Consider the following 12,752-nt stretch of genomic DNA (forward strand, 5'->3'; position numbering starts at 1 on the left):
CACCACATTTCTTGCACTAAAAGGTTGTGTGGAATGATCCACATTCGGTGTACAGGTTTTCATGGCCAACATCATTGCAAGCCACAAAGCCTTGCTTACGCATGCCGCACATCATTAATATTCATGGAGTGATGCCGCACATTGAACAGTACTGCGTACGAAAATATACTCTGTGTAGGCTTTGCTCAAAACCTAACTCAAGAAGATGTAGATGTCAGACAGAGGGGGCATTGGTGCCGTGAGGTGACAGTGATGACAGTCCAGTGGGTGATGACTCGATTGTCACTGTAACCCAACTTGACACCCATTGGTTCACGATATTCTCACCCTCACCTCAACCATGGTGGTGATCCACCTCATGTGGGAGGTACAGACAGCACAATGGTAGTGTTTTCACCTCACAGCAAAAGGTTTTCCAGTTCAATTCTTGTTCTGTGTGGAGTCTGCATGTTCTCCCTGCATTCATGTGGGTTTCCTTTGGATGGTCTGGTTTCCTCCCATGTTTCAAAGACATGTGTCTGAAGCATTTTCCCCTGGCCTCCGCTAAAAAAATTGGCTTCATTCCAAGTCAGACTTTCCCAGTAAACAAATGTTAAATAAATAAATAAATGTGTCCTTCACCATCCATGTCCCTTGTTTTGTTTGTCTTGACTGTCTGCAATTGCTTCCTCACCTCCCCAAATTACCATACCCAGACATTCCTAAATCCCTTCCACAACATTCCTCTCTTTCTCATTAAAAAAAAACAAAAAAACAAAAAACAAAATGGGCACCTGTCTCACAAAAAAAAAAAAATCTTCCTATACATAGCTTTTCATTTCGGACAAGTATCTTCATGACACACATGATCCAGTCCAATTCCCTATACAACAGATTGTGTTGTCGTCACCCCTCTCTCTGGAGGTGACAGTCCAAATTCCACAAAATGTGTGCATATATGTTTATGTTTTCTTCTTGAAGAAATGGATAGCTATGGTTCTTTCCTACATCCTTCCTGCACATTCCTGCTTTGCTTTCATGTTGTTCTTCCTCCTGCTTGCTCCCCATTTCACCACTTTCCTGTCTTTCGCATTTCTTTTCTTTAGAGCATAATTGTGCAATGCATCTCACAGTAATGGGCAGCTATGGCAAAAACAGTTATAAGTACTATATAGTTGTACTGGAAACCAGTACCATCTAGCCATATTTTAGAGATTCCATACCAACTATCACACTTCCGAATTTGGATTTACATGTAAAATTAATTGAAACTGTTACATATACCTGGATTCAAACCAAGTACCATCTGAGCAAAAACTACATGTATTACTGCATTAACAGGTGGTGCTACAGACTTCTTTGATTAATGCATGTATTTTAGAGACTGTATAGCAAATGGCAGACTTAACTGCTGTTGTATACACCTGCTACTTAGCTAAATCTCTGGCTGCAGGAATTAATGCAGTTAATGCAGTTATAAGTTAGTTTTTGGGGCAAATTATATACCTATAGGTAATACAGTAAAATATTTTGGTAGTAGCATAGCACGGAATTAGTGAGATGATATCTGATATCTTAGTAGTTATTGTATGGCTCTTCCTATTAATCATAGCCCAGTGCCACTTACTGTGTTTGGAAATGTACAATATTATTAATGGAATGCATGTGGCTTATCTTTGTGGCTGTCTGGGTCTTGTCTACAGTCTGGGTTGTCCATTCCTCCAGTTTGTGTGCTGCTGCAATTCGTGCAAACCAATTGAGCACAGCTAAACATGTTTATGCCAAGTGGTGTATCATGCAAACATTGGCCAAAAAAATAAATAAATAAAAACTGTCCAGAGTTTGCAGAATGCCCAGATATTTGCATCATATTTTTGGCCTGTTCCTTTTAAAATGTGTGGTTTACTGGGAAATCACTGAAATTGAGTTAGTACATAATAACATACATTTCTGTTTTGTACTTCATATCCTTCAGAAAATGTTTGCTAACAAAATAAATTGGTCACTATTTTTGGTCCTTTGTCCCCCCATTAGCTTAGTGTTTAGCCACATTTCTTGCACTAAAAGGTTGTGTGGAATGATCCTCATTCAGTGTACAGGTTTTCATGGCTTGCAACACTAGTGTGAGCTACAAAACCTTGCTTACACACTCTGCACATCATTAATATTCATGGTGCAATGCTGAGTAATGCTGCACATTGAGCAGTATCATGTAAGCGAATATACTCTGTGTAGGCTCTGAGCAGAACTTACAGGTTGTTTATTGAACCCCACCCTATATGCATGCATTAGGAAGACTATATTAAGAAGGGAAGGAATGAGGAAAAATAAACCATTTAGTCTGATTGAAAAATGTTGAAATAACTGACATTTATATACACGTGCCTGTAAAACAGAAAATTATAAACCTGTATAACCCAAGGCTGAAATTCATATAAATTATGTACTACTCAATGGCAATTTGTGAGGTTCTAGACAACAAACAACAGGTCACTGATTCATTTTCATTCATTATTATTATTATTATCTCAAAGTTATTATCATTACATTATTAAGATAACAATATTAAGATAACCATTTGGATGATAAGTTATTAGCATGTGCATAGATATATATATGTGTAGATAGAAATCTAGATAGAGATATACCTAGATATATATTTACATAATATCATATCATATTGTATATTATCATTATGTCCAGGTGGAGATAAACTTTTTACAACAGCTCAAGGAACACCTCTTCACGCAAAGTGCAGCTGCATTCAGACAGGTCACTTTACATGAACCCCACAGTTCTCTCACACCCATTTTTCCCCTAATTCATCATTCCTTAGGATCATAGAATCATTGTATGTTACTAGGCTATTGGCCCTGAGGCCCTTACTAGCCTAGCCAAGAATTTAGCCCATGTTCCGACAAGTCAGCACCCAATGCCCCTGTCCAGCAGGGACACAGTTGGAATCCTAAGGGTGTATTTTTTGTTCCCCACACAGTTATCCAGGTTCTGCTTAAAAAGGGTTAATGAGGTACTCTGCTTGACGTGGAGAGGGAGTCTATTCCACAGAAGAGGGAATCTCTGTGGCAAAAATTTGTCCTGCCAACAAGTCCTATTAATGTTATAGACCAGGTCGAGGTCAATGTGAGAGTTACTTAATTAGAGCTTGACTTGCGGATTTGCAGCAGTGCCATCAAGGTGAGTTCTGTGATTGCTTTGTATGCCTGGCATAGGTCACCTCTGAGGAGTTTGTATGAGACTGAATAGAGGGAAAAGACTATTAACCTATCTGTATAGGGTAGATGTTTGTGGACCTGGATTATTTTGGAGAAGAACCTCTGTGGTCTCTCTAGATGCAGCATGTGCTTTGTGAGGTTCATGGCGAAAGAGGAATTGTACTCAGTAATTGGTCTTATAAGGCAAGAATACAGGGATGTTATGACCTCCTTGTCCCTGGATGAGATACCCTTACTAATGAAGTGAACCATGTAGAAAGCTTTCTGTACAATGGAGGGAACATGGCAGTCAAAAGTCATTTTGCTATTAACCTAGGTGTCCAAGTCCCTCACAACAGATTGTATGCTTGGGACCCTGTTATTAATATGATAATTTGTGTGGACATCACTCTCCCCAAAGGGAATGATGATTCATTTTTTGGCATTCGATTTGAGGACATGTTTCTAGCACCAGTCATTTGTCTGGGTGAGACTCTCTTGGATGATGTCCACATCACTAGGGGAATTGATGACAGCCCCCAGCTTGGAGTCATCTGCAAACCTGATCAGCCTGCACCTCAGAAAAGTATCTCCCAAACATCAGAGGCCCCAAGACTGATCCCTGGTGTACACCACTCATTATAGGTCTACTACTTGAGGTGGCCTTCCCTATTTTCACTAGGTGGGATCTATCAATGAGCCAGTTTGTTATCCATCTGGTAGCATATGGATTGATGCTTAGTTGAGAGAGTTTATCTATTATACTCGAGTGGGGGAATACTATTGAAGGCTTTGTCCAGGTCAAGGTAGGTAGTGTACACCGTCTTCCCCTCGTCCATGGCTTTGGTGACTGTCTCAAAGAAGTTAATCAAATTTAACAGGAATGACCTCCCTTTGATAAAAACTAACTGTGTGGGATCGAGTGTTTGGAAGTTGCCAATGTCCTTGTTAATGAGGTCCGTGATAATCCATTCCATGGCCTTGCAGATCAGGCTAGTTAGGCTGATGGGTCTATAATTTCCTGGATCGGTGGATATTCCACTTTTGTGCAAAGGGACGACAGTTGCTGTCCTCTACTTGACTGGGATGAAGCCGGTACTCAGGCTTTGGTTAAATAGGGTGCCTAATGGTGCTGCAAGTTCCTGCCTGAGTTCATGTAGGATGCAGCCTGGGATGTTATCGGGTCCCATGGAGACTGTATTTTTTTGCCTTTGAGAGGGCAGTAATGACTTGCTCCCTAGAGATAAGGGGAGGGGATATTTGCTGGTGATGTCCTGATTTACTGATGGAGGGGACAGAGGGCTGAAGTTTTGACTGAATCTGTCTGCTATCAGGTTGGCTATATCTACGGTGTTTGTGTATGTGGTGTCCTTGACCACCAGTTCTGAGCTGATCTGAGTGCGTCATTTGAGATTCCCATCTTGTCAACCCTCTTTCCTCTCCCTTGTGGCTCTGTGGTCTAGATTTTTGAGGAAGCATATTCATCAAATCTGGGTTTGACATGCCTTGTCTTTTGCAAGTCCCTTCTGCCCATGGTATCCTTCTGAATAGACTGGAGTTCTTTAAAGTGGGCTTCATAGTACTATGTTTGATACCCTTTATCCCTTTGGTGAGCACCTTTTGTGGCTCCATCTGTGCAAGTCTCAGCTACATCAATGGCATTTTACTCAATTTTGGTCTGTGATGCTTGATAACTAAATGACCTCTTTTGATCTAGTGAGAATCCCTTCATTTAAGGTGGGCAATGTAAAAGGGTTTTGTTGATTCTTTGGCTAATGGGTGTCGAATGAGTCCATTGAACGGGTCCCCAGGCCTGATAATTAATATGATAAATATAACCAAATTTGTAGCTAGGTAACCTTGTTTCCGAAGGGTATGACTAGCATTTGGCATTTAACTTGGGCATGGCTTGACCAGTTAACAATTTTGTGAGACCTTCTGGGATTTGAATAAAGAGTGTTCTGACAGCGCAGGGTTTGGGTCATCTGCAAACTTTGTCAACTATAAACCTGAGGAGCTATGCTAAAAAAGACTAAACAAGACGGCCCGGGCCAAGCCCTGTGTACACCATTGACAGGTTGATTTGACAGAAGCCTAAAACTCTTCCATGTTGGCTGCATCACCCGTTTGCAACCTATCTTGAATAAAGGGTTAACATATGAAAAGTATTTTCTTGATACCTAGTGGGAATTGTCATAAAAGCTTAGCAGATCGAGGTAGGCATGGACTCCTACCACTCAATGGCTTTGGTGACTGTTATAATAATTCAGCTTTTAAAGGCATGATCTGTTTTGACAAAGAAACTCTGAGGGCCCAAAACTGAAAATCTATGTCTTTATTTATGAGGTCCTTTGATACCTATCTTGTTTCAGATAAGGCTTGTCAAAGTAATGGACAGGCAATTCCAGGAGTGGGCAAGATACTTTGTGAAGTGGGACCACAGTTGCAGTGCACTCTGTTTAGTTCGGGTAAACTGAGTGATTAAAGCGTCCTGCTGTGGGTTTAATTCCTAATTCCTGTCACACAGCCGAACCATCATGTCCCATGACCTGGTTTTTCATTATCTAGGTAGTTCTCACTTGCTGGAAGATGAATGGGTTTGCAATTTGGCAATTTTAAAGTATCTTTTGGAAGGTAGAGTTTGCACTGAACCTGTCAGCCAGTATGTTGGAAATTAGGATCAGTAATCTTCACACATTTGAACAGTTTGGAATATGCGAGTTTCCTCCAGGTTTCTACATAGAAAGAAGGCCTTATGATTGTCTTTAGTCTTTAGCCATTTTTCTCTCAAAATTTGCTTTGATGATTTATGGGGCTCTTAAATTTAATAAAAGTGATGGGGGTTCTTGCCTTTAAGGATTTTGCTCTATCTTGTAGTAGTTCTCATTTGTTGAAAGTTTGTTTATGCTGGGGTCCAAGACTGGACGCTTGCCTTTGGAAAACAATTTTGTTTTGTGGGATTGCCTTATCCATAAGTCCTGCAGGGCGAGAAGCTTTGAAGTGATTCAGCGGGAATATATTTCACTGCCTTGGGGCCCTTAAAGGAAACCAACAGTTTAATGTTGAAGTCTTTAGAATTCTTTACTGTGGTCTTTTATTTCAGGTGTGGAGAGACCTCCCAGATTAGTTGTGATCTGATCTCACCAGTGAGGGGTATAGCAACATTTTGACCCAATGTTCGGATGAGAGGTTCAAGCCTAATTTCTCACTTTATGTGACTGTCTTCCAAGCCATTTGAGTTAAATTCCAGGAACAATATGTGGGGATTTGGCAGTAGTGTACCCAGTCTATATTAGGGTGAGAAGTCATAGTAATGGTCTTTGTGATACATTTATCCCTAAAGGGTTTTTTGGGAAGGGTCCATGTGAGGTTCCTGATTTGAGTGTTGGCCTGTAAATGCTTTGCCAGAAAACCCTTTTATGGTTAATTGCACCTGGATGGCAAAAATCATTCATTTTTGAAAATCTGGACGTTGGGGGTGTCCTTGATGAATATTACCCCTCCTTTCTTGTATCCCATTTGGGGTCGAATGGACCGCGTAAAACCTGATTGGCTGGGGTGCTTCAGGCCTTGACCATTTTGTCACAGCACAACATCGATGTTCTTCTATGAGATTGGCTTCATTTGAAATTTTATTTTGACTTCTGGCATTGAGCAGCATTACCCTTAGTTTTCCTTTTTGATTCTAGGGTGGTAGGTTTAGAATTTGAGCCTTGCCTAAAAAGGCACTAGGGGTGGCAAAGAGCCTTTGCCAATATCCGAATCCAGGGTACGGGCGTTTTCAATCATAGGCCTTGCTGCACATGGCATTACCAGGCAGACAGTTGATCCCCTTTGAATGACACCAGAGTTTAAGCCAATTGTTAAAGCTGATCATCTTACTCTGTATTGTGGCATCATTCTTGGGAAGTAGAAAATGCATCAGGTAGGGTCATACCTGCCTTCAGAACATTTCCATCATAAAAGTCTACTCAAACTTCTACAGTCCACCATTATCAGTAAATATGCACAATTCTACAGTCCACCATTATCAGTAAATATGCACAATTCTACAGTCCACCATTATCAGTAAATATGCACAATTCTACAGTCCACCATTATCAGTAAATATACACAATTCTACAGTCCACCATTATCAGTAAATATGCACAATCTCTGAAGAAGTAAAAAAGTCATCTAAATAATTCCACATTAAATAAATCTGTAATTAATGAAGAGGTCGCTGCTAGCAAACACCTTTATATTTCATGGTTTCATCGAAAAATAAAGTGTCTGATACCCCTGAGGAATAAATTGCCTATATTACATTAAAAATGATAAGCTAGAAATATTGCAATAGGAAATGGATGGCAAACTGATAACAAGCTCATAGTTAGTATCTTAACTTTTTCAGTACGGCAGCATTCACCCCTTGTGGGAGTAGAACCAACAACCTTCTGCATCAAAAGCAAGTACACAACCTGTTGTGCTATTAACAATGCAAGCTGACTTAGCATAAGCAGCACTAAACTTCTCTTCCCCTGCAGCTCTCAGCTCCTTGGAAAATCTACTCAATACTCAACTGCATCTCAACTTCACAGCACAAGAAATCTGGAAAAAGCCAAATTTATTGGGGAGGGGTCATAAGCCCAAAAACCAGGGACACATTAAACATTGCTTGTATAATATTGGAAAGTTGCTAGAATAAAATGCTGTGTTACCACCATACATTCTACTGCCAAGGTCCCTGTGCAAAAGAGTCAGAGCAACATGCCACTATGCCAAATCAGCTGCTTTGTGAAAGAAAAATGCTGTGTTACCACCATATATTTTACTACCAATGTCCCTGTGCAAAACAGTCAGAGCAACATAACACTATGCCAAATCACCTGCTTTGTGAAAGAAAAATGCTGTTACCACCATACATTTTACTGCCAAGGTCCCTGTGCAAAACAGTCAGAGCAACATATCACTACGCCAAATCAGCTGCTTTGTGAAAGAGTGGAAAACTGAAACTTAAATGGCTATCATTTAATGAATTCAGTTCTCACCATAGCTGTCAACCTCTTAGCACAAATCACCTGGACAAACCCAGTAATGAGGGAATACAGCCCTCAAACATATTCAGTGAATTCAGTTCTTGCCATAGCTGTCAACCTTAGCACAAAAAACATGGACAAAGCCAATAATGGGGTAATACAGTCCCAAAAATAAGGACAAATTTCAAATATTCATCTTATAAACTTAGGTTGTGTTACTATGTATTTTCTGAAGAATATGAAGTCTGAAATTCAAATGTCTGTCAATTTTACTTCTGACAGAACAAAAACAATTTTCAGCAGAGGCCCAGGGAGAAATACTGCAGACACATGTCTTTGTAAAATGGCAGGACACCAGAGCAAATCCACACAAACACAGGGATAAGATGCAGACTCCACACAGAAGGCACCCCAGCCAAGAATCAAACCAGAAAACCTATAGCTGTGAGGCAACAATGCTACCACTGCACCATCAAATATGTAAGGAATTAAACATTCAGAAACCTGACTTCTGAAATTCAAATGCCTGTCAATTTTATTTAACAACAAAAAAAAATTTTCAGTAGAGGCCCAGGAAGAAATAATGCAGACATGTCTTTGTAACATGGGAGGACACAAAAGCAAACCCACACAAACACAGGGAGAAGATGCAGACCCCACAAAGAAGGCATCCCAGCCAAGAATCAAACCTGAGAATCTGCAGCTGTGAGGCAACAATGCTACCACTGCACCATCAAATATCAAGCATTGCAACATTTAGAAACCACAGATATTATAAGGAACAGATCAGATCAAATATGAGGCAAAAATCTGCAATTTTTTACAAATGGTGGTGGGTAGGGAATTCAGGTGTTTAACACCAGCATACAAGGTACAGGGTTCAAGCCTGAGGTATTCCCTACCACACCACCATGAGTCTAGCCACTAGTATATAGCAACTGGGGCATTTACACACACACACACACACACTGCCCGTCCAGCTCCAAATCGTGAGATCTTCCCAATGAGACCGCAGCAAACTCCAGACTGCTGACCTTGCAGTCCGACTCCGATGAGGTTTCCCAGACAGTCTATTGCAGTTGTACTGCATAGACTTCTGGGATCTTGCTCTGACATGTTTCCCAGTCTGGACTGCTGCTGAAACAGTCTGCACATGCTCCAGACTGTCTCAGCAGCAGTCCGGACTAGTGCACATGCACAAAAGTCCGTGAATTTTTTTTTTCTTTTAATTTCTTTATGTTTTACAGCTGGGGGGGGCTGCAGTCCGGCAGTCCAATAGCACGGGCCGCCCCTGATTTTGTGTAGTGAAAAAAGTGCATATTGACATGCAAATATAGCAAATAAAAAACGGTTCCTGTTCATAGTTGTCAGTGCAAAGGTTGTGCAGACTGTTTGGTTGTTGACATCAGGAAAAGCACATGAAAGAATAGCAGAGCAGCAGCTATCAGCTATGTTCAGAGCTGCAGCAATATTCAATGAGCTGCACTATTTCAATGTTAACTGCAGCCAGTGCCAATCAGTTTGTGTGCCCTTTCAGGCTTAGGCCTCATAGGTGTTACCAACAGCACCTGACATGCACTTTCCTCACTACTGACCAGATTGTGATTCCCTCTGTAGTAGATCACAGTATTATTCAATGTTTGGCTGATGTATTTTATCTCATTGTACAGGTTTTCATGGCCAGAAATACTTGTGTGAGCCACAAGGCCTTGCTTACGCATGCTGCACATCATTAATATTCATGGCACAATGCTACGTGATGCCGCACATTGAGCATGATCTCATATGCAGATATACTCTGTGTAGGCTCTGAGCGGAACCTACACAGAGTTTCTTGAATCCCACTGTATATGCATGCATTAGGAAGACAACCTGGGCTGAATCTCTGGATAACAAGTTATAGGTCCCTCTTACTACAGATACCATTCACTGATCATCTGGAGACTCACCTAGTATTTTTAAGGTTTCTACTTCATGGACACTCAGTAAGTTTTGTTTTGGTTGTAGTTTATGCCAAAGTGAAATTTGAAGCCCACTGAATTTATTTATAAAGGACATAGTTGGGACAGTAGGGGTGATATCTTGTAATTGAATATATATGTATACACACACACACACACACACACACACACACACACACACACACACACACACACACACACACACACACACACATATATATATTTATATATATATATATATATATATATATATATATATATAGTTTCATTATTATGTGTGCAAATTATTCTGAGTAGTGAATGAAATATGATTCTGTAAGTATTATAAAAGAATTGTATATATGTCAAAGTTTCATTATTACCTATGCATGTGATTATGAATTACAAGGGGATCATGTTTTCATAAAGAAATATTTGAGTAAATAGAATCATTACCCATGTTATACAAATCAATGAATGTATTTATAAACAGATGCAGATACTCCTTGTTGGGTATAGTCACAAGATCACAGATAAATAAAACCTATAAATCACATTTACTATGTGAGTAATCCTCACAATAGCTTCAGTATTACAGGAGGTGACTGGCATCTGAGTAATGCATTAAGGAACTGGACTTTAGATAGCCATAAATAAAAATAAACTCCACAACATTTAATACCATTGCTTGCCTCTCTGCTTACTAGATGACTCCAGCTTTGAACATGAACAGGCTCATTTGCTGCCTGAACCTTTTATACATGTATGTATCTATGTAATTATTCATTCATTCATTCTTTCTTTCTTTCTTTCTTTCCTTCTTGCCCTGATCACGTTACCATCAAGACCCCCATAATGTCCACTTGGCCTGCACATCACCAGCCCCCCCACACCTGATGTGCAAGCACTATGACACATTGTTTTCTATGGGGTGATGGTACAGTTTGAAGCAATGAGGACATCCACTGGAAATCTTGAGTTTTCTTGTTTACACCCTACCATTCTCATTCTGGGTATAGTCACATCCCTCAGTGATTTGGTCTGCAATGACAGTCTGAAAGAGTGTGTCTCATGTTTCTGTGAGTGATACACCTTCACCAGTCTTCTCTCCCTTTATGTGCATTAATAACAGCATGAGTTTAAAAATGCCAATCATAGCAATAACATCCCATGCAAAATACAGTGTAATAGGTGTCTACATAACCAATATGACACCTCACAATAATAACATTCCAAGTATTAATTCTGAAAATGCCAAATTCACTACTAAAAGCCTATAGACATAAGTGGTGCAATTAAAGTAGTCTATGATACCTGTGCAGACAGACTGTCTGTGTAAATGATGGGCTGATAGAGCAAACATTCACACTGCTATCTGAAGAGGCAGAAAGTGATACTGGTGGATGACTGCCTTCTGTAGTACAAGAGAAACAAATGGCTGTTCATTAGTGCTACAAGTAGAAATGCACTCAGTGGTATCCTTTAGTGGGCTCATGCAGTTCTAAAGCATCACCTTACACAGCATGTGAGTTAGCAAAGGCATTTAGCCTCTGCAAGGGTTTATTTCTGCACAGTGTGTCACTGAGCAACTAAAGAAACTTGGCATGACTAAGGATTCTTAGAACAAAGCAAAAAACACAAACCAATAAACTAAAATGAAGAACCACACTGCAGGCACAGGAAAATGTTTTGTAAGCGCTTTCGTTTACTCAGAATAGGCAAACTTCATCAGACAAATTTTACAAAGCATAATACATCCTTAAATAAGCAAAAGTTAATTGACATCACCACAAATAATTAAAGGCAAGCTCCCATTTAAAGAGCAATAGACCAAAAAATAAATACGTAAGGAACCAAGGAATAAATAAAAAATATATGAGTACATTTACGTATTTATTTTTTGGTCTATTGCTCTTTAAATGGGAGCTTGCCTTTAATTATTTGTGGTGATGTCAATTAACTTTTGTTTATTGAAGGATGTATTAAGCTTTGTAAAATTTGTCTGATGATGTTTGCCTATTCTGAGTAAACGAAAGGGCTTACAAAACATTTTCCTGTGCCTGCAGTGTGGTTGTTCATTTTAGTTTACGACTAAGGATTCATGTGTGTTTTAATCATTTCCAGCCGAAAAGCAAAATGCATGAACACAGAACAGCAAGCCTTAGGAAAAAAAGCTTTGTGGGATAGTGGCCACCATTACTGTAAAGAGTGACAACAGATATCCTTAACTGTATTGAGAGCAGATGAGTAAGCATATACAGGAGGTGAACAAGCACATGAACTCATTAAACCTACTACTAGAAGCCCAAATACAAAGGTACTTCATGCATTCTAAATGCCAAGGTACTTCATGCAGCAGAAGAATGCAGACAAAATAAAGCAGTGTGGAAAAATGCAGTACAACACTTGAAAAGCTGAGAGCTGACAACCCCCCCAAAAAAGACTGAAAACACAGGTGAAGAGTGAATTTTGAAAATCAAGCTTGTCTTTTAGCCTTCTTTTTTCATGGGGTGAGTTAAGCATCCCCGAAACCCCTTATTTGGTGACCCCTACCACCCAAACTTATATATATATATATATATATATATATATATATATATATA

This window comes from Protopterus annectens, chromosome 1.part2 (assembly GCF_019279795.1).
Source record: "Protopterus annectens isolate FY-2018-M chromosome 1.part2, PAN1.0, whole genome shotgun sequence".
NCBI lineage: Eukaryota > Metazoa > Chordata > Ceratodontiformes > Protopteridae > Protopterus > Protopterus annectens.